This window comes from Acyrthosiphon pisum, chromosome A2 (assembly GCF_005508785.2).
Source record: "Acyrthosiphon pisum isolate AL4f chromosome A2, pea_aphid_22Mar2018_4r6ur, whole genome shotgun sequence".
Lineage (NCBI taxonomy): Eukaryota > Metazoa > Arthropoda > Insecta > Hemiptera > Aphididae > Acyrthosiphon > Acyrthosiphon pisum.
Window position 1 is genome coordinate 114021924 of NC_042495.1, and position 25190 is coordinate 114047113.

A 25190-nucleotide genomic window follows, 5' to 3' on the forward strand; every position below is an offset into this window, starting at 1 on the left:
AATATTATAACAATAAACTAAAAATCCAACTAAAAATTACGGAAAAAAGTGACGAGTGTCAGCTAAAGTTTGAACAAAACTCTGTCGAAAATACTTAAAATTAATAATTTCCCAAATAATAAAGACGGTACCCGCTTGGCTGCATATTATGATTTATACCAGACATAGCCTATGATTATGTTATTATGAGTTATAGCAAATAGAAAATACTGTTGAAAAAACCTACAGGCTACAATAGGTGTAGGTACTAAAGCCACTATGTATAGGTATAATATTATAATTTATACTTTATAGTGTTTAATTATACAGAAATATTTCTATATTGAACTATAGACTATATCAACAAAAGGTGTGTATACTGTATAATAATTAATGATATACGTAAGTAGGTACACAAAAAAAATAATAAAATAATTTATGATATTTTCTTGTAACGTGAAAGTATAGCTTACTATTGGTATAATATTAGGCAGGTAAACATTAGGTAAATATAACTTGCATGATGAGGTAAGTCGTAAGTACCTCCTACGTTATGGGTACTAATCGAATTTTACGTTCTAAAATCATAATTCATTAGGTATTCTAGGAAATAATAAATATTTTGAACGTACATAAGAATGTAACTGTAAGTATTACACAAGGAAGTTAAATATTGTTTGCGTGTGTCTATTTTGAGCACAGCTGCACCTCCCCGAGATCTGCACAAGATAAAAGTATAATATAATATATTATTATGTATAATATACTAAACATTGAACATAATGAGAGGAGGGTTCGTCTCTCAGACAACTATATTATGTGGACGTAAAGTGTTAACAGACATCGTCTTGAAATTTATTTTTAGTAGAAAATAATATAATATAATACCTAATATACAAGTCAATAAATTACCGCAATTACTTTTCACCGATAAATTCAACACATGTCAATATTATACTTGGACATTAACTGTCTAATTATACAACCTAAATTCTAATATTTTGTACATGCAACGTGCGATATAGGTTATAACTAGGGAGCTGATCTTTAGGTTTCGACACATTTTTATTGGCTTTATGCAAAGTTACAAAGATGACAAATGTGGACGATTTATCAATCACAAAGTTCGTATAAGAAAAAAATTGATTTTGCACATTAAAGCAGTCCCTAAAATTGTGTGTACTACGACACACTTTGTGAAGCACGAAAAGTGCAGCCTGCGTAGTACGAAATTGAAAAGTGCGTTATTCTAATTAATCTTTATAATAATATTATATAAAATGTTATATCTTCACATTTTTTAAATATTTTAATGGTTTTTTGCCAAACCACATTTACTTATTATCTACATTCTACACAGACACACAGTAAGCAATATTTTGTGTTGTTACGTCTTATACTCTTATTATAGTTATTATTATAAACTATTCATTGTCATTGAGAGTAGCTTTTTTTATTATTACCAGCTTAGTAGTGAACGGTGGTACATAGTATACTAGTGTTTATCTAGAAATAATTTAGATTTTACCGATTTGGGACAATGTGTGTAGTACGAAAATTTGGATATTTTAGGGACTGTATTAAAGCATATTTTGGACATAAGAGAAAATTTAGCTTATTTTTCGTATTTTAGAATATATTCTATTATTGTTCATAAACAATTATATATTTTGTTAATTTCTCAAGTTGTGATTTTATCTAGCAACAATTTTTTCTAGGAAAAAAAAAATTTGATTTAAGAATTTAAAAAAATTTAAAATCATTCAATTATCTACTTGTTTGTAATCAAATTGGTAATGTTGGTCATTCTGTTTACCTATTTCTAAATGAATGGTACATCGTACAAGCAAGCTATTTATAGTTTTTTTTGAACTATATTGTTTTTTTTTAGAAAAAAAATCATATATCATCTGCATATTTACAAGTTTCAGGAATAAAGAATATTTAGAGAATATTTTAGATTTTTTTAGAACATATTATTACAGATTATGTAAAATTTAATATAATCTGTGATATTAGCATCATATATTTTTAATCCTTTAAGAACCTAAAAATCCGCTCTTAATTTTAACTTACACACGTGAAGTTGTCCCACCCCACTTTGACGTATTGACTCCAAATCTTCACCTACCTATATTTTACGAGTTATTTTGGGAGTCCATTTTTCAAATTTACAAGCTGTCATTCTGTGGTTGGCGAATTATTTCAAAAATTAAAATATTATTAGCGAAAAACCGTCTAGCACTAATTTATAGTGTTTAATTTTGACGAATACACGTCTTATATAGTTATTGATAATAACTTTATTGCTGAAAGTTCATACCGAATCTAATCAATATTGTTGTAAAATGTAATTTATTCATCGACTCGAATATTATAAAATGGATCTTATTGTATTATACAAATTCGTATTGTGTTGAACTATAAAGTTGGTTCAACTTGAACCTTTATAGTTTCACTGTTAGATACTGGTTATTTCATGATAATATTGATAGGCGTAAAGATAAACATATAAATATGTAATATAGTTAAGTAAATTATAATTTGTTTATTTATATCTGTGAATTCACAGCTGTTGCTGAGCAAATATGTTTGTATTGCAAGTTTATTTTGACAAACTAAATTCTAAATAATAACGTTTTAACAGTTTTTGGTAACTGCCCGGCTAGCTCAGTCGGTAGAGCACGAGACTCTTAATCTCGGGGTCGTGGGTTCGAGCCCCACGTTGGGCGACAACATTTTTGCACTAATTTTTCTATATTTGAATAAAATCTATTTTATTTTATTATGTTCAATAATAAATTTCATTTAAAAAAGAATATTTATGTATTTTTAAAATTTTCCTCCAATAATTTTCAATTGTAAGAGCTTTATTTATTTTATACAGAACACTGATAAATATTAATATAAACAGCTATTTTAGATGTAGTTGTTATTATTCATTATAGTCATTAGGTGACATACCGACATATTAATATATTATTATACAGTGGTGTAGACTATTTCGTGGTTTGATGGGGAGCGGGACGAGGGGGACTTTTTTTGCCAATCTCGATTACAATAATAGTAAATTGAGAACCTCTTTTTTCCTGCTATTGGCTCTTATATACGTATTTTTCATTATATTGTGCGGCTCAGCTTTTATTGGCTATCGTTGCCCATCCCTGATTTTTAACCCTGAAATAATTATTTATTTTAGGTATAAAACGATAAGCATTAATTATATTTTTAATGATGACATAGTTTATGTTAAACAATTAGCCACATCCCCCCTTGACAACATCATTTGACACCCACTTATTTCCAGGTTATTATAATATCTTATAGCTATTATAAAAAAAATAATATTAAAATGAATACTGAAGTCTGAACATTTCTTAAATAACATACTGGTGTATAAAAGTTAGCTAAGCTTAGACTGAAATATTTTGTAATACATTTACACTTATTTTGCAAATATTATACTGATTATAATTTATTTATGGATGAAAACTAAAGTAATGGTTACCGTACCAAGTAATATATTTAATTAAAAATTTTTTTTATAAATATTTCGTGCAACTATTCTATAGTTGCGTGTAACGTTAATTTAGTTGTTAGTAAGGGTGCTGAATCCAAATACTTTATCAGTTTTAAAAGTAAAAACTAGCCCTTAGTTAATGATGTTACGGGGCTGGGGATGTACATTAGATTTTTCTATGACTAATAATAACATTTATCTGGGCGCACGGCAGTAGGTAGATGTATGAAATTTGACACAAGGGTATATTGTTATAGTGCAAAGGGAAAAATCAATAAATTACAATTTGTTCAAAATGAATGCTGCTATAGGGAAGGACGAAGGTGTTCTAAATTCTAATTACATGAAGTTATATTAAATCGATTCCGTGACGTATTTATGGCAAAATCCGGTTGACAAGCACAAAATAGAGAAGCTGTCAATATTTTTTTCCTATACAAGGGTTCCTATACAATACCTATACCTATGGATCATAAATATGTTATAACTTGTTAATATCTTAATAACTCGTAACTATGACAACGAAACTCGGAAAAGAAAAATCAAAAGAAAATCGATCAGAAAAACAAAAACATGTATCCAACACAAAAGCATATTTATGTAAATAAAATCCCTTTTTGTGTTGGTAGTAGTTGTAGTAAAAATATGATAATATATATTGAACAAGCAGACTGACCGAACAATTCTAAAATTCTAAAATTGGCAAAAAATTTGTTCGCCCAACGTGGGGCTCGAACCCACGACCCCGAGATTAAGAGTCTCGTGCTCTACCGACTGAGCTAGCCGGGCTGTTGATTAAAATATTGAGATTTCATACGTCTTATTTCTTATTATTAATATAGGTCATAACCTCATAGGACATACGACCAATAAAGGACCTTTTACCTATACTGGTATTTATGATCAATGCTACTATGTTTATAATAACGATTTGATTGTCAAATAATAATATAGTTAGCTAATCATTCGCCCAGAGACAAAAGCCTAAAATCCATACGGCCGAAGGTACAAGACGTTTGGTTTCCCCCTCTTTAAAATATCCTATATACCTACTAGGTACACCTTTACTGACTTTCGATGGTCTGACATTTTTGACGATAATAATAAACTGCAGGTATATAAATTAATAATATTATTAATAAGCGTAGCATTTCTCGAAGAGAAACTATTTTTTCTCTTTAAATTAAATGAACTTTAACAAAATAAAAAATATTAACTACAAATCAAAACGATCTCGGCATTTTGCATACACGACCGCTGCAATTAATGCATCTGAAAAACGGTATAGCTATGGTGACAAAAATACAAAATGCGTTTCGATAATAATTTCTCGCGCGTTAATAATAGTCTCGACAATATCTTTTTTTTTTTGCCCCTTAAGTGTTTTTAAGTTGTGCACTTGTTGCGTGTTTGAGGTTTACCTGTAACTCGGAAAATGCATAAATGGAATTTATTTTTAGAGATTCGAGTTATCGAGACTGGACGGTATGTAATATAATATATAGGTACCTATATATATCCGTGAAAATAATAATAATTGGATCCCTCACTAAACGTTGTAGTGACTGTATTCATATGTAATATTATTTTAATTGATGTACCCATACATTATAAATAACCTATGCACACGTGCCGGATCGCAGCAGCAGCAAACCAGTTTTCGCATTATTCGACCTTTAATCCGATCACGTCTGTCGATTTAGCAAATTGCTAATTCCTTAGCACGATGACGCCTACCTGCTAAATAGAGCTAGAGACCAGTATTGTACAATGTACTTGGGTAATGCACGCGAAATTTCCATTCAGCCTCCTCGACCTGTTTAATGGACCGCTACGATATTGTGTGTATACAATGTGTCAATGTGAGCTGATCAGCTGCAATGTACCTATATATAATATTATGTACGATATCGTGTTGTAGGTAACCAAGGTATACCTATGCATTTTTTGCATACCTATAACAACGGAGTGGTTTAATTCGCAGTGGTTCTTTTTATTTTTTCATTTACATTCCTATTACTACTCCTCGATTTATACCTACGTCGTTCCAATTCCAAAATGTAATATAGCGGGACTTTCATAATGTTATAGATAAAGGTACTTGCAAATATTATCTATACAAATAATATCAAATAAAAAATAAATGGATACTAGATATTGTACTATATATACAAAATATGTATAAAATATAGCTTTTACAGTGTTTGGAAGGAACGAGTTCCAAAAGGAACGGATTCTTGGAACGAATTCCTTTTTATAAAAAAAGAACGAGAAAATGAACTAGTTCTTTTTTTTAAGGAAAAATAACAAAATTGTTCGTTCCTTTCTAGTTCCAATAATTTACACAGATAAGTAGGCAGTGCCGCATTTAGACATTTTGCGCCCCGGTGCAAAAAAAAATTGGCACCCCCTAAGCTCCGGTGAAAAAAATTGCTTCCCCCTACCCACGGAAAATATGGAAGATAGATCCTCATTAACCTTTTAGATTTTGAGCACAGAAAAGAATATTTGTTTTACAATGTGTGCTTTTTTTACAAATATTGTTTATATGCAAAGATACATTTGAATTTATGTCACCTAAACCTTGCTTATAATTCATCATATAAATTGTTTTTTTTTTAACATATTTAGGTAGGTTGTAGGTATTTCATGAATAAATAAAATAAAACTATATAAAACTATGCAAATTAATATTAATTAAAAAAATCTCAAACAGCATAATACTAATATACTATATATATAATACTGTTATTAAAATAATTAAAATTATACAATTTATTTTAATAATTCACAAGTAAACATATTTCTGGCCACAACATTTTGGCACCCCTAAAATACTGGCGCATGGGGCAGTTGTACCCAGGGCCCCCCCTTAAATGCGGCCCTGTAAGTAGGTATGTAAAAATTGAAATTAAGATGTATTTTTTTAACGTGTATAATGTATATTCATAATTAGTGATTGTTATCGAGTATCGATGTTAAGACAATCGACATACGTACGTTAGCCAAAAATTTAATTTTGGAGTAAATCTCAAAATATATAATAATATATTGCATAAAAATATAATATATGTCCCTACTTGTAGCAATATACCATTATAAATAAAAATTAAAGATGTATGCATAATACGAAAAAAAAAACATTAATGATTAAATAAGAATTTTTATTTTATTTGGAACTAAAAAAGGAACTCGTTCATTTCTTCAAAGGAACGAATTCTTTTTTTTTTTAAGGAACAAGGAACAGAACGAATTCCTTTTTTTAAAAAAAGAACGAGGAACTGAACGAATTCCTTTTTATAATGAACTTGCCAAACCCTGAGCTATTATAATATGTACACCTACTTTCTAAAGTATATAATCGATTAGGTAATTATAATAATTATGGTACTTTGGAAATCCTTTCAGTAAATGTACCAAAACTGTTATCAAAACGTAGTTTTGGTGAAAAAAGCAGAAACATTGGTAAAATATTTAATTCTTATCAGAACAACCTCGGTATAGAGAAATAAGTTGTTTATGGCATATGATGTGTGTAATCGGTTACTATAATATATCGATTGATATCATAATCAGTTTATATATGTTAAGAAACATAATCAATTTGTCATCTTACTCGTCTCGTCAACTTACCACACTCTCTCTCTCTCTCTCTCTGACCTTTAAAGTGCATATTACGTTACACAATATAATATTGTACGCACACAGTACGGAATGATTGCGGAAAATATAAGTCGCGGGAATGCAATCGCGCGTACAAATTTCGCACACCAAATTGACTACGTTTATAAATTACAATTTTTTTTTTATTTTTTGATCTCACAGGTTCTACTACGCTTTTGCTATAGCTGCGTCATGCCTATTTTTTTTTTCATTTTAATCCTACCTGTAGCAAGGGGAAAGAGGATCTGCTCATTCCTCCGGACCTAACCTATATATCTGTATAAGTACGTATAACAACCTTATAGATATTATTATTATTATTATTATTATTATTATATCCAATCCCACCGCCTGTATGATCAGCTCGGCCCAGCGTGTACCCATATAGTATAATATTATATTATATTATACACGAAGACAAGTGGTTGCTCGCTGTAATGCGGCGCTCGCTATAAAATAATATAATATTATGTGGCTACCGTGTGCCCCTGTACGCACCCGAGAACATAATATTATATTATCGTCGTCGTCGTGGACTTGAATAAATACATAACATTATACGACGACGACTTCGATAGCAGTAAAACGACAATAAGTAAAACACACAGCGCACGACCATGTATATGTATAATATACGATTGAATAGTAATAATAATAATCGTGTGTTTGGAAAAGTATTTTATTTTATTTTGTACGAAACGATTTTCGAAAACTCGCGCGGTCATAGGTACATCTCGTTTAGTATATAACATCGTAGGTATATATATACCTATATAAAAATCGTACATATAATATAATGTGTATACATATATAGATAAATCGAATTAACAGTCTTCGAGTACACTGAAAAAAAGTAAAAACTATCTCATAATTAATTACGTCCCATGAATTATTCATGTTGTCATGAAAACGTTTTCAAACAATATGTATATTGTATATATTATATACCTATAATGGGTACCTATACATTCCGAAATATTATTGTTATAATATGCCGCGCTCTCAGCTTAGAACGGTTTTCGAGGGAAAAAAAATAATACGTATTTTACGTTTTTTTTTCCGTTCTCTCTTTTGGTTTAAACAATATACCATATCGTACCATCGGGCCATTAAAACAACATTAAAATATATTATATTATTATAAAACGTCCTATTCTAAAAAATACAAATTGGTATTTTAATCACTTGAAATTAAACAAGACCCTTGTGCACGGCTTATTATATGTATATTTTATTGTATTTTGTTGGTTTTCGTCGATCATATATTATTATTATACTTCGCTTCATGTTATATGTATCTCCGAGCAGGATCTTAATAATACAAGTTTTTACTCGCATGTAAGCATGTAATAAATATATACATATTATATAGGTATCGGTAAACCTATAGGAGTTTTCGGAACCCCTTCATGGCGTATGCGTATATTATGGTATATAAATATCGCTTCTGTCCTTATAAACAGAAAACATTATAATAAAAGGTTAAACGTGTACTGCAGTAGCATTGGTTAATACTTAATATTATATACATATACAAGATAATATGCGCCTATCTGCAGTTAGTTAACAACAATATTATATTGTATAGTACTTACGACTTACCTATAAAACATAAAGTGTATGTAATAAAATTAAAAATCCGGAAGAGCCGCATATAAAATATACGAGTATATCATTACAGAACGAGACTCGTGAAAAGGGAATCTTTACTCTGCGTTTAATTGTTGATACCTTTATAAAATTACGTTTATAGAACGAATATATTATTATATAAAACATTTATATTATATTTCATAGTAATCGTTCAGTAAGGGTTCAGTACCCGCACCATGGCCCCGAGATCAGTATATGACCCTATATAATAATGATTGTGAAATAAGTGTAGAATAATTAACTTGTGTATATGACAAGATAGATATTGCCGAAAAAAAAAAAATTAGCAAATGTTAATTTTTTTGCTATCTTAGGTGATGCATGGTCTAGACCGGTTTCTGACCATTTCCATATATATTTTACTTGGGTTTGAATTTTCCGGTGGTAGGATTTTCGAGGAAATTTCCAACCTAAGCATTTTATGACATTTATGACATTATACATTTTATGGGACCGGTAAGTTACATAAATAGGAAGGATTGTCTTACTACTTACTGAGCCAGCGATTGGTTGCTTGAGCTGTAGTAAGTTGTAACTTGTAACCATGGCCGGCTTTAGGTTATTTCGCCGACCGGTGTGATTATATTATAATAATAGGCGACCACATATATCTATGGTCAAAATGCCACCCCTAATTATCCACTTAAAATTGTCACCCAGTGTGGACACTATGCTTGCACGTGCCGTAAACCGGCCCTGGTTGTAACCTAATATAACCAGCGGTCGAAACCTTGAAAACCCTCAGAAAATGTTTCACAGGTTTGCCACTTAATTACTGATTTATATATAATATTCAAGGTTGAAATCGATATAAGGTGGTTATGACATATTCGCTTGAGGAAACTATATTTTACAATAATGTCTAACGCTTAAAATCTAATTTGTAACTGCGGTGGTTATGACTTGTTGCGTCTACATATATGATACCTTTGTTCAAACTTTGAATAAATTATAATCATAATATTATATAATATTGTTTTAAATGATTATTTTGCTTGTCCTACACCTTTTTTCGAATTCTATGAAATTAAAAAATAATAGTAAATACATTTTTTTTATACAGTGAGGATGTTAGAAGTTTGATTGTTCAGTTGAAAGATGCCCAAAAAACGTTTACAGTTTCCCGTACCTATATTGGATCTTCCGATTTTCCTGCAGTATAAATCTCTATAAATTACGTTTATGATTCACGAAGTCCATAAAAGTTAAGAGTTTATTTCTTACGCTTGTTAATAGTTTTATTAATATAATATAATTTATGATCTATTACCTACATTATAAATATATTGTAGTTAAAGGTACAACTATATTGGATTATATATTATCATCATAAAAATAATAAATAAAATAAAAGTCTTGATATTTTAGTACCTAGAGCCTACTTAGGATTTTCCATAGATGTATACCTGCGCACTTGTATGTAAATTGTACAATTTACATATGTACATAACATTATAAACTATATTTTATAGAATTATAGTTTGAGCAATTATACATAATGGGTAATATAATATAATATTTATATTTTTATAATAAATTACAATATAGATTAGGTATCTAACGTATAAATCGTTTTCATTCGTGTTTTATTTTATTAGGGAGTCATAAATAAACAAATTGTTTGTGTGGCATAGATTCATGTGCATTACGTGTTTAAAAATAGATTTTCCGTTTGTATATACCTAATATTATATAACCAATGTGTACTTAAACAGTAAACACAAGTGCTAAAACAAATAACACGCGACGGAAAAGAATAACGAGATTAATGTCGGGTTAGCACCTCTGACCTTCATACTTATCGTCAAGTTATTGATATTATTCGAGAATGATTTTTGAGTGAAAGAAAAAAGTGGACAGATATAAAATGGATATAATAATACATTTTTAATTAATAGTTAGTGTGTTTCTGTTTCAGAAGAAGGGCATAATATAGCAATATATTATACCTAAACCTTAAAAATGTCAAATGTGCATGTCAATTATTTAGATATTATTATCTAGCCCCTCCACGAGATTTTTAGATTTCTAGTCGCCCTACAATAGGCTACAAAATATGCTTAAGGGTCCCGGTGCCAGTTTTTCAAATTTTCCACAATTCTATAAAATTTGAAAATTCAATTTTATATTTTAGTTGCTACCTCAATTATAAGACTTCTCCACTAATCTACTACCCGATAACTATTTAGGGGTGGTTGATAGGGTGTATTTTATCGATAAAAATTACTTTACGGGAATAACTCTCGAGCTTTATAGAATTGTCGGATTTCGATAATTTTTTTTTTTGTTAGAAAGAGGACAATTTTTCACAGGGCGGATTGAACTTCGATTTTTGATTACAATGCTAAAAACAAAAAAGAATTAAAAATTAAAAACATGTAAAAATTTGAAAAATTCAAAAGCTTATTATAGAACTCGTAAATAGAATATTGTAAATCAAAGTTCAATGCGCCCTGTAAGAAGTTTTCCTCTTTCTAACAAAAAAAAAAATTATCAAAATCTGATCACTCTACGAGGCGTGAGAGTTTTTCCTGTAAGGCATGTTTCGGAGCAAAAAAACAGGTCGCGCGCAGGCCCCTTAACAGTATAGTGTGTACGTCGAAATTGTTGTGGGTAATTAATAATATTATATTGTTCATTCCGACACAATTAACCACAATCTATTATATTTATATGTTGTGATCGTTGAATAATTTATACCCGCTCGTATCCCATATCGTCGTGCTCGCGCGCAAATTTCTTTCTAACGGTCCGGCCGTGCGTATAGTAAGTCAGCAGAAAAAAAAATTTGCGCCTTAGCCAACAATACAAAGCGTAAATCTACCGGTTTACCGCCTACGCCGTGCAACGACCGATCCACGCATTATTATATTACGGTACGATACGAATAAGGTCCAACTCGGCTGCTTATCACACAATTTAAAATAATATAATATATAAATAAAAAAACTCAACTACTTAAACACAATTTAATAATTCGTATTATTCCGCTACACTGCAATACGCAAACTTTATTGAGTTTGTTAAATTCTAGATAACGCCTCAAATAGGATACACGCATAATATAATAATATATCGTATGATATCTAGACCGAGTTATGAAAGTTATTAACGAGTTATTGTACAGAAAAATTCACCATTATCACCAAGCACCCGTTTTCGAATACCTAATGGATTTATTCAAATTCTGTTGGAATTAATAAATATACCTAGGTATTTTAGTCTTTAAGACCATGTTTTCAAATTTTTCAGATTTTATCGTGAGACTACTTAATTAAGGATTGTCCTGTGACGATAGAAACTTCTGTTTTTAAAATGAATACCTACTCCAAATTTTACTGTAAATTATTTAGTGGAAAATAAGTCTAAAAATCAGATTTTGAATAACTGTATTATTGAAGTGGAAAAAAGGGAGCGAGCATGCTTGTGAATCACATCGCAGTAGCTACAGCGAAAACTCTAAATACCGGAAACTCTCGGTCAATGAAATTGTTTCCTCTATTCGGAGGTGTCCGCTCTTCAGAGGTGTCCGTTAGGGGAGGTTTCACTATATTGTATCACTTTCGCTTAGAGTTATCGATGTACAATATTTAAAAATTCAACACCAAATCAAACTGCAAAACTCAAACGTGTCGGTAATCCACAACATTTTGGTTCAATTTTAGCTTGGCGGCTTAAAATCTACTTTATTTTATTTTAATTATTTTATTTACAATATTATGCAACAATTCGTATAACCATCACAATATTATATTACGTAGGTGTGTTATATAAATAATGCGGCTGAATTCCGATTGTATTTTGATGTACATATTTTTTTGCATCCACGCACAGGCACAATATTATCATTATACTATAATAATGATGTTTAGATAACAAATTACTGTTGTTTCAATTTATTTCCATGCATATAAATATATTATAATATAATGTTCGTACATGTTGGCAGCAACAGTTTCATTCAACGCAGTGGTCGTTAATCCAAATTGTGTACAACGACGCGTAATTATTATTTATTATTTTATAACTCCGCAGACTTATCTGATTGCCCTTATCGCGCACGTCGTGTTCATTATTCATAATTAATATTATAATACATATCAGTATCTACAGAAACAGACACATGTTAAAGCGATTCAGTTTATTACAATATAAAACGTATTAAATTATAACAGCAGAAAATATTATAGAGGCACCGTCACCGCATGGTTTTATAATTTTTTGTTTCTTTTTAATATTGTTCATCTTGTTTTTTTTTTTGATAAAAGTACGCGTATTAATAAAAACTGATATAAAAATATAAAATATTATATTGTAATATGATGAGAATGTCTGAGGACAGTTTGTTTTCTGACCCGTATGCAACAATTAAACAATCAATTTTTTTTTATGTTTTTGAGTGATCTTGCAATAAAATCACCCATCACAAAAATAAATTAAAATTATATTTTTGAAATCATGACGTATCGCATTGTCTCAATATTGTCTCAAATCAGTTTAATATCCATTTATATATTTACAAAAAAAAACTCTTTCAGGGGCGGATTTAAGGCACTGTGAACTATATGCGGCCGCATAGGGCAGCAAATTTTTATTCGGCAAATAGTTAAATCCTCCTCTGCGTATAGGGGTACTGGTTTCGACAGCAGGGTGTCGTGGAGGGATGCGCAGAGCCGCTATGGTTCTCTCGTGGGACAGAGTATAATATAATATAATATTATGTTGCGAGGGAGACAACAAAATATAATATTGCGCTGACATCCTCTTAATTATATTATTTAAAACAGTAAATTGAATATTGATCCAAACTCGTTTCTCATTAGTTGCGTTTACAAAAGGCATTTTTTGAAAACGTCTTTAGTTCGTCTTACATTATATCATTATTTTTCCAGCCACCAGCTATATTATAATATACCTATTACCTTAATAGCTGTAGTTAAAAACATTTTAATTTCAAAAAAACAAACTGAACGTTTCGTACGTGAAATGAATGGTACATCGTACATCGAAACGCTATTCGTTTTTTTTTTTTTTTTTTAATTACCCAAGTGGCCATATGTCAGACCGTCGTCGTTCGAATTCGTTTCCTCAGCAATATAGAGATAATAATATGATTTCAGACGTATAATAGTGAACCAGTTTGACATCATGCCGAAATCTCTGCAGCGCACGCTTCTATATAAGTGCACGAGTCGATATCGTATATTAGTAGGTATATGGAAGTTTCACAATGCAATAATAATAATAATAATAATATAATATCGTTATTCGTTACACAATACTCAACGGACAAGGAAAACATAATGCTTTTGGAACGTAAGCCACGTCGTAATATAATAATACTGCAGCAACTCGCATAATATGACAACGGTCGACGATATTATATTATTATTATTATTTATTATGGTCGTTCAAATCGTATTTCGGAACGGTTTTTATGAATATTTTTTTTATTAATGTTCGCGAGAAAAATCCAGTTGTACGTACACGCGTACTCTAAGCTGCTGCGACGTTAATTATTTTATCGAAGCCGATATAGATCTTCGATATTCAAATATAATATGGTTAGTGACATGTCAGTGTCTCATAAGACATGTTAAGCTATGTCTTATGTGACACATAAATTTACTATGCATACGGACATAACCACTTTTCTATTGTTTTCCATATACATAGACTCACACAAAAAAAAATACATCATTGTAAAATCAATAGGTACTTACGTCCATCTATCCGTTCAGAATCATAAATGTGTATAAATATTTATTCAGTTAAAACGTAAAAATAAATGATTTAACATTGCATTTATATAGGCGTTTCGATTTGCATCTGATTGTTAAAAATTATATAAATAAAGGGGGGGGGGGGGGTGGTGGAGCGCCCTTGATGTACGATGTCATAGTATATTTTAAGCACGGCAGGGCTTATCTAACCTTCTAACCTATTAGATACTACTGCATTAGCGGTTATTGGTATTTTATTGTATTGTATGAATTTATCTAATTATTAGATATATCGACGTGATGACCTATGTATCTGATAGGATCAGTGGCAGCGAGTAAAAACTTATAACGAATTCCTTGTACGAAGGGTACCTGCAAAAATGCGTGGCCACTAGTTATATTATTATGACGACGATTAGTGTCATTAACGTTTCATTAGCATTACATTTTAAATCACCTCATTACGACTACTTACAATAATATCCTGTTTACAGTGCGATATAGGTTTGATTGAAAACGGACATCGCCCGTCGTAGGATAACAGAAGAAGTCTACTTTGCCCGATTCGTGGGCAAGTGCTTAATACTTATAATTTTGTATAAGTGTCTTGTTGTAGTACATAGACAGTAGACACATAGCATACTGTTAATCATTCAATCACAAAAAAAAAAAATCGATAATACAATATAATGGGTATAAAATATTATAATTTTATTCAGGGACTGATTTGGATTTCGGACTGGCTTGAAAAAATGATTATTTAGTGGCCCATAAGCGTATGTCAAATACCATAATATAAACAATAAAAACATAATGAAATCAATAGACATAGGTAATTATAGACCATCGTCTTACTGTATTTATCGTACAATAAACCTAACCTACAATAATTACTATAGTGTCTATAATTGTTCAATAATTAAAATTAAATTAGAATATAAGAGGTCCTATCCTCTACACAGCCCTTTACCCGAACTATAAATAGGCTAAAAGTCAGCAAAAATGTAATAGTTTTTCAGGCCTATTGAGCATAATATACAGTCGATTTTACGCTTTATATACCTATATTATACTTATATCGTATTGTATAATGTAAATAGTACAGCAATTGATACTGTTTGTTCATTAACACTACACATCATTGTGTAACATACTAAAATATTACACGTTCATTGTTTTCATAATAATAATTTAAATAAATCGTTTATTTACGTGCGCCCGTATTTGAGTATGCAATCAAATATTATTAATATATATACATTACGTTCACGCAATGTTTATATAATAATAATAATAATATATTATAATGAGGAAAATTGTAATTACTGATGATAACTATTATATTTTTTAAACATTCTATATTTTCCTATTCATGTATATTATACCATAATGTTATACATCACACAATGTTGACCGAACTGACGTATTATGTGTACTATAAATTATAATATAGATAGGGCTATAATTGTAAACACCATCCCGCTAAATCGGAATTAGTTATTGTTGACTAGTTCGTTGACCTATCTATTTGATCGAAATTATTATAAAAATAACATTAATCATTTGTATGTTTTATTTTAATTATTTATTGTTAATATTATATACCTAACATCGTGATTGAGTGTCTATACGATAGAGAATTTTCGGATGTTTATCAGATAATTTAGGTACCTACCCATGCTACGTTTGGCTACAAAATTTACGGCATCGTTTGATTAACTGCTGTGCTAAATACAATTCATAACGATTTAGCTATATAATATAGGTATAGCAGCAATTTTGTGAACATTTTGTTCGTTATTATATTATATGGTTATAGGTAGTCTTGAATCGAGTTGAACGTAACGATGATTCGAATGCAGCGGAATACTGATTTTCGTGAAAGCATTTTCGTGTCTATGTAATTTAACTATTTTTATAACAAATTATATTCTGTGGGCGTAACACGTTGTTCGCCATAAAAAAAAACCGTTTGCGTTCAAACAAATATTATACCGGTTAATGGTTAAAAATTGTATTTTTGTATACCACTGTGATTTTTGATTTACAATTTTATTTTTTTTTTCAAACCAATTTTGAATTTATATATTTTTAAATTTACGACAATCATTATAATAAAACGTGTATGACTGTGTGCAACGAGAAACTCGCAAAAATGATTACGAATTACGATGAATGAATATTTTATGATAAACTTGAACGAATACTTAAATGATGATTAAAATGTTTCAATACCTAAACAAGAGATACGAGAAACGAGAATTAAAACTGCTCAACTGCGTAGAATGATTGTTTATTATATGCATAGTAATAACAATAATAGTTATTTACCTACTCATTACAAACAATATTGTAAAACGCGACCATCGAAGAAGTGCAGGTACCTATATGAATCCCGAAAATCGTTCACTGATGACATAGGTGACACGACCGAATTGGTTTTAAATATAATGTAATGTAACCAGAACGATATTATACATATATATTATTACAATTTATTATTTTCGTTAAATTATATTAAATTATAATATATTAAATTATAAAAACTTAGATTTTAACACGATCACTTCGCGTATCATATTGTAACGATGACACAATATTATTATTGTCGATAATATGACTAAATAAACAGGCATGATCGCTAGATTACTGCACGCATATTTTATACATATATTATACTTCCCCAGACTTGGAAGAAACTCTAATATCATAGAAAAAATGTTATTCACATTACAATTATATAGGAATTTTACTGTTTTTGCCATGTCTGGGGAAAATGCGCAGTGATGGGAAAAATTGGTTTTTTGGTGATCATGCCTGTTTATTTAGTCACGGTCGATAATCATACTATATGAAAAATAATAGAATTAAAAAACAAATGACGGGACCTACGAGTCTTATATTGTTGCCCGTCGTAATATTATACCCACTGTTAAAAACAGTAATATCGGTTTCTCGCCGTTCGAGATAAATCATGGGGGGCGCCCGAGCTCGGATAGAACGCGGAATAAGTACCGTAGGGGAGACGGAAAAGAATAAGAGAGAGAGAGAGAGAGAGAGAGAGATAGTGAGAGAGAGAACGGATAAAAAAAATCACTACACAGGTCGATATATAATAATAATATTACATTATCGTAAGTTGTAACCGTGGTCGCGGTATATAATGCGCAGTGGCCGCCGTTGGATACAATAATAACATAATATACCATCATATAGTATTATATACCTACCTACATAATATATATATATATATATATATATATATACTTATATCATACGATATCGAATATTATATAGGTATATAAACCTAGTGGTTTTGCTAGACTGGTTTAATGATTTGGGTCTTCTGGCGAGTGTCGACCGTGCACACACGCGTATAATATTATAAGCGCCCGCGCGCGCGAACACGAAACCGGTTTGCGCGGACGAATCGCCGGCCGAGGGGAACGGTCTCTCGGAGAGCGCTCGCGCGCGATCAGAGCGTATGTATGTGTGTGTGTCGTCCGCGCTTCGGTTGCCTTGAGTTTACGAGCTATTATTATTATTATTATTATTGTCGCTCTGCGTAATGGCGAGATAAAAAGAGGAAGAATAATAATAATTCGATAAACAAAAATGAACCGTGCGGAGAGAAAACCGCGTGAGTGGCGAGGAGGTGGACACGCACCCACGTCGCTGGCGTCGCGGCCGATTACGGTGTATACCGGGTGATCGATATAACGCGAGAAACGACACTCATCAGTCATAGTTTCAAAAAAAAAAAAAAACTATTACAAATGATCTTTTAAGCCGTCGTTATAGAAAACTGCAACATTGTATAAACGTATTTTTACTATTATTTTATCGTTACGATTTTTTTTTACGACAACAAAACTGACAAACTGCAGTGTTTCCAAAAACGTTGTTCCACGGCGACTCAAAAATATCACGTAAGAAAATATTTTCAAAACACGATGATGTTTTCTCAGGTAACGAGTGTCTTACGTTCAACTAATCACCCTGTATAATATATTATTGTTATATTATCATCATCATCATACGGTTGGACCGAAGTTGTAAATAATAATACTATTATAATATAGTACTATTACTACTGCTGCTACTATTACTATTATTATTTACTATTTACTCTGACTGCAACGGCGTTGGCGGGGTTATCCCCTCCTCATTGGTTCCTTCTATTCCGTCAGCATAATATTAATATTATTATCATACGCGATATCGTCACGAGACGTCGCACGGGACTGGTTCTCTCGGCTGACGTTTCGTTGGCACAGCAGCCGCAGCTGCACTGCGATGTCCTGCAATGAATATCCGATTATAACAATTTATAATATAAATATTAGATAATAATAATAATTACACGCGGAGAAAAAGCTAAACGATAAAACGCTCGCCGAAGGTTATGACGTATAAGGAGGAGGTTACTTGCTTTACTGATGGTGGTTGTGGTGACGTTGTTCGATTATCACAGCTACTGCGAGGATTTAAAATTTTAAGGATTTATTGTAAACTGCGTATCATGAAAGGCTGATATCGCTGCATCGCGCGGTCGATATGGTCGTCGATGCACAACTATAATGATATGTTTAGGTCGAAGTGTTCAAAATATTATATATTATGATGGGAATATCGCGAAGCCTATTTATTTATGATAAATTTTGTGTATACTTATTGTGTGGTTCTGATCGCCGACCGTCCGAAAAAATGTCTTGAACAATATTCGAATATAACGTCGCCGGACCACACCACATCAGGCTTGACCTGATCAAACCAGACTTAACCTGACCAGACCTGCAGATCTCGGGATCGGGATGCGAGATACACTAATGCTGTAATATAACAATGTGCTAGGTAGTCTATATATCATCGCAGTATGCCTCCGTTTTGTTGTAGTATAATAATATAATATACTATATATAGTGACTATAGACGTGTGTGCCGACTGCGGGGGTTGATGTATATCACATAGGTTTTCTTGTCAATTGTACGATTTTTACAGCGATCTGAAGTGAAGGTACCACAAAAAAAAAACCGAAAATTTATTATTATGTGCAACAACCGAGAACGTTATACTCCACATTAGTCATCGCCAACAGAAGATCCACCCCCCCAAACAGCGCGTAAACGGGGTTGAACTCGAAAATATGATAAATTATCATCATCAACTGCAGCGGTGACACGACGAGCGGCTCGTCGTCAGCTGTGCGATTAGATTACATAATTATATTGTATAAGTGACCGCAGATCGCATCTGCAGCAGCGACCTTTGCGGAACTTTTAGCTTGGACACACCACCGAAATCGTCGTCGATTAGTACGTCGCACATATTATATCTTACGAGGGGCGAGGATGATGTTGGCCAATTATAGCGGTCATCCTTCGACACTGCACGTCACATCTCCCGGAACCTGTTGGTCATAAAGGTCGGCAAAGGTCTGGTTTGGTTATTGCACAAACATTTTTTGCCCGGCCGTCGGATGACGAAGGACTCGTGCGAATCGTGATCATGCACACATCTGCATAACATTATATTATGTACATATTTGGCGAACGGCTAATGTATTATTTTATTTCATAATTTTCGGCGGAACTATCACACGGCGGCGTGGAGTAGCACGAGGAATCGTCTGCGAGTTGTACATAATATACGATACGTAACATAACGCTGCCTATACGATAAAATGATAATAAAAAAACCGAACAAATTGATTCGATAGTTATTTTTCTTACGATAAATTCGTGTTAACGCGATATTATTCAGTCACGCGGACGGGGTTATATAGGCGCGGTGCTCACGTCGTGTGTCAACCGGTCGTGGCAGAGGGGATACCTATATATACCATATTAATATATTATACCTACCTATATAATATATAAGCACGATTTGTATAGACTATTTCCTTCCTATGCGCCTAGGCCCGTAGGTACAGGTTTTTTTTTATTGAAATTGATCTTGCACCAGCCAACGAATGTGCATGGAAAATAATATCGATACAGCAATTATTATTATTATTTTCTTAAAACCTTATAGGCACGCGCAATAAAACGTATATAGCTATAATATGGTGTATTTAGTATTATAATCGAAAGCTGTCAATAACGATACCTACACATATATTATAATATTATGTAGTAGGTATACCTACTTATTATTTTTAATGAAAGGCGTTTATATTATAATATATAGTCATATAGATTCATAGGACATAGTACGCTGTATATAATATCATTCAATTATGATTATAACAATAGTGTATCAGACGAACCTATTTATAAAAATATAAATTTACATACATTATAGCCCATAGGAAAGTTATGATTTATGAACAATAAATGCAATACCATAGGCGTAGGTACTATGCGTAAACAACACGGCGTTTAATTGAATAATAACAGGTACGGCCGAACTAAATATAGAAGATTGACAATACTAGTCTTCCTCACAAGTCACAACTACTCTGACGTCCAAAACCACCTTTATCCAAAATCTTGCGCAGCTTGCAAGTAGATACAGTGACATATTATGAAGGACAGTTCATGTTTAATATTATATGGTCTTAAACCGTCGAGTAATATACAAAACATGGCCGTCCCCGACTCCCGCAGCTTATACTGAAATCGTGTACGGAGTTATACCTTTTTTTTAGTACGAAATCGCAAACACTGCAGCAGTGTATTCTTTTTATATATTTTCGGGTTAAAGCCATAATCCAGCAAATTTCAAAATGTGTTAAAAGTAATGCGACGACTACAGAGAAAAAAACAATAAGAATATGACATGTTGAAACAATCGAAATATGAACTTTTCTCTAGATTTTGTAGAACTATAAAACTATTATCGCCTGTTAGTTCAAAACACCGAATATAGTTAGTAAAAACAAATATTTCTGAGGGGGGTCGTCACTATATTGCCCACATCGTCAATACGTTAAAAATATTATTAGATCGGTACACCTCCCGACGTTGACGGAATTCGACGAAATATGACTCACGTTCGTGAAGTTGACCCCCCCCCCCCCCAAATGGTCCCACAGACTTAAAACTGGTATCAAAATTTTTATGCAATTAATTGCATGTCTCGCCAAAAAATTTGCAATCTCTCGTGGGGCCCATAAATCCCAAAATACTTACTGGGGGGCCAAGTTCACGCAGCCCCCCCACATGGTTACACGCAGACTTCAAACTGGTATCAAAATGTTGCAATTTGTATGCAATTAATTGCATGTCTCGCCAAAAAAAATTGCAATTCATCGTGGATGACTCTGCGCCCGTCGCGCGTTATCGAAACGTGTCCGCGACGAGCGAGTCTTCCGATGGTTGTAAAATGAACCGCCTCGGCCGCGGGCCCGAGTTTTATAGTGTACGCTCTACACACATTTCCTATGGTCTGGCCAACGTGATTAATGCGGTCGTTAATAATTATTATCGGCCGATGTAAATTGGCGTGAAATTCGCATTGGTCGCCGCCGCCACCGCCGACTCACGGGTCTCGTCCGCGTCGCGCGCACCACAGCACGTCTATAATAATAATCATATATGTATAATACGCTTACCATTATTATTATTATTATTATTAACGGCAACACGCGAGGAGTTTATTTAGAAAATTTTTACATTATAATAACACACGAGTACCGCTTAATTAACGGATATTTACAACGTCCGTGGAAATTACCAATTACCGGACGAGAGTTTTTTTTTATTTTTTTTATCAAGTACCTACCGGCCACATCGTTTATTTTTAGAACAACAACCGGTTTCGCCGATGCCTAAATTTAGTCTGCGCGCGCACACGGGTTAATATAGGTCCTCGTCTTCTTCCTATATATTTTATAATATACCTAATAACATTATACGTACGAAATTAATTTCAGCGAACAAAACAAAAAAAACTCTTTAGCATTCATATTTTATTTTCCTAATTTGACACTCAGTACCTTCATTGTTGAGAAATTAAGGATATGTTCAGATTACCTATTACTTTTCAAAAAATGAATTGATAAAATTTTTTTTTTTTTAAACGTAGTGGTGCCCCCCCCCCAAAAAAAAAAATATTGTTCTCTTCTATAGTTTTATATAGGTTTTTTTTTTACTCCAAAACCAAAATTAAACGAGTTTTGCTCGGTATAATCATGTCTTTACCATTGAAAATCCTCGGAGTCATTAACGTTAGGCGAAATTATTGAATACGTCAACGATTTTACTGGACAATATTATAATAGTTAGGTATCTTATCTATGTACTGTTGATCTTAACTGTTACACCGTTGCAGGCTTATTACTACGCCGCACTTTAATCTTTAGATTTACGATGTGTAAGCATTATTTTCCTTGATCGTATTTCCAAGACTCGTTTCAGGGACGCTATATTTATTCGGAATCGTACCTACTTCAAAAGTGTGTTAAAACTATAATATAATATAATAGTACAACAACGTATACAACAGCATGCAGCGCATATCGTGTTAAAATAAATAATTGTAAATTTACGTTTTAAAAAAAAAATTATCACGGTGATTATTATCGCTATGGGTATCGTTAAGTATAACGCGTAAAGGAAAAACGATTACATAAATAATTGTACGCATATACAGTATAATAATATTATATACATAGGCGCGTTGAACACGATGTTCATTATTCGTATACACCTAAAACTATATAGGTACCTACCATGTGCAAGCTATATATTGTGTGTATATGCGTAATTTATTTTTCGTGCTCGATAATATTTCAGTCCCGTACATCGTACGCGATATATACCTTCTAATATTATTATAACCTTCTAAATCGGGAACACGTCGTGTGCGTAACGAAGGTATATCTATAATACTTATGTACAACAGTACAAAATATATAATATGACATTTGTGCGTCTATAATATTATAATGTGTAGGATGTATAGCATAATGGTTTCTTAATCACTGCTGCACGTGTTCGACGATTGTACAAGGTGCCAATATTTCCGATAGGCCGACAGCAGCTAAAGTACACGACGGCGTTCGCGAGCATAAACGAGTCAAGTGTAATAATATATAGTAAATAGGTACAATAATAAACGTGTAAATATTATTTAGGCCATACTATAGTATCATTAAAATAAAACATTAAAATTATTATTATATGTCAACACGTGAGCAGGTTTAGCGTACATGATAATATACGATACATAAAATATGATATATTATAATATTATGCTGTCATTTTTGCCGTAGATAATATTATATAGTACATATACATCGACGGGACATACCGTTTATTCATGTGTGATCGAAGAACATATTAGTAACTAGTTACCAAAGTGGTTACATGCGTAATTAAGGTGTGGTATCATAACAGTGAAACACGATACAAACATTTATATTTAATTTATTATCATTTTAGTTTGTACCTACTTTTTAATAATAATTTAAAAACACTGAAAAAATAGTAGGTAATTACTAATTACTAATTACAATAGCCAATAATAATAGTAAAAATCAATAGCTCGATATTTTTCGTTAAAAAAAACATATTGAAATTAATTATTTAATTAAAAAATTGGCAGATATCGGATTGATAAACAATTGTCTTTATAATACACAGACTTCTATAATACTAATAATATAGTAATTCTAGTAATATATAAAAATCTGTGTTATAATATAACCAATATTTAAAATCAGAAATATGTAACCATTAACGTAACTAGAGTAGAACCTTTGCTCACAGTATATACCATGTATATTAGGTATATACGGATGTCCCATCCATTGATCCATGTATATAATATTATCTATGTTTGCTGCGGCCAATCGAGAAAAATGAAAAACGATATGCGAGACAGAAACTGCAGGGCCAGCTTCAATGAGTCCTGGGCAAAGACGTTTATGGGCCTACAAATTGCGGCAAACTTATCTTATTGGCTGATGCCTATGATTATAATGAACCAACGAATGGTAAAAAATTGTGATGTTTAAAGACACATGAATTTGGAACTGTTAAGTGCAATCCACAGTCTACAAATTAATATACACTTAAGTCGATATCGCGATTAGATTAATATTATATCAATATATCATGTAGATTAAAACTAATGGAGTTTAGGAAAGGGTCAATCTTGCACTTGCATTATTTAATTTATCACGGCAAACACCGTGCAGGATCAGCTATAAATTAAAAAATAATATATTATGTATTCTACAAAACGAAAACTGCGATAAATCTAATTTTCGCCAATAGATTCAACAAGACTCGAAATGTCATAATATTATAATAGGCTACTTTTTACTTTTCAACAAATAAAATAATATGTTGAATATAATATTATTATAATATAGTTTACTCACGAAAAACTATAATTTTTTTTTTTACTTATAATATAATGTTGCCATTGGTTACAGAAAATAAAACTGTTATAATGAACGGATAGAATTTTATACTTGATCAAAACCACCCTAAACACCTGTTTTAAAAATCTGTGCATTTTACAAATTATTTTAATGGAGCTTAATAGGGTGCAGTGTAAATCCAAGAGCGTTATTTCATTTGTCACGAGTAACGCCGTATACAGGATCAGCTGAAGTATTATTTATTATTATTATTATGATAATATTGAAACCGAACGTCTGTACACTAGTAAAATTTGTTAAAATATTTAGAAAATGAAT

At 31.8% G+C, this 25190-nt stretch overlaps 2 non-coding genes across 2 annotated transcripts; one reads left to right on the forward strand and one right to left on the reverse strand.

Moving 5' to 3' along the window:
- The first annotated feature begins 2638 nt into the window (after positions 1 to 2638).
- On the forward strand, positions 2639 to 2711 carry TRNAK-CUU. Its single transcript has one exon. It is a non-coding gene; the product is annotated as a tRNA-Lys (tRNA).
- Positions 2712 to 4215: 1504 nt separating this feature from the next.
- On the reverse strand, positions 4216 to 4288 carry TRNAK-CUU. The gene has a single exon. It is a non-coding gene; the product is annotated as a tRNA-Lys (tRNA).
- Between the last annotated feature and the right edge of the window lie 20902 nt (positions 4289 to 25190).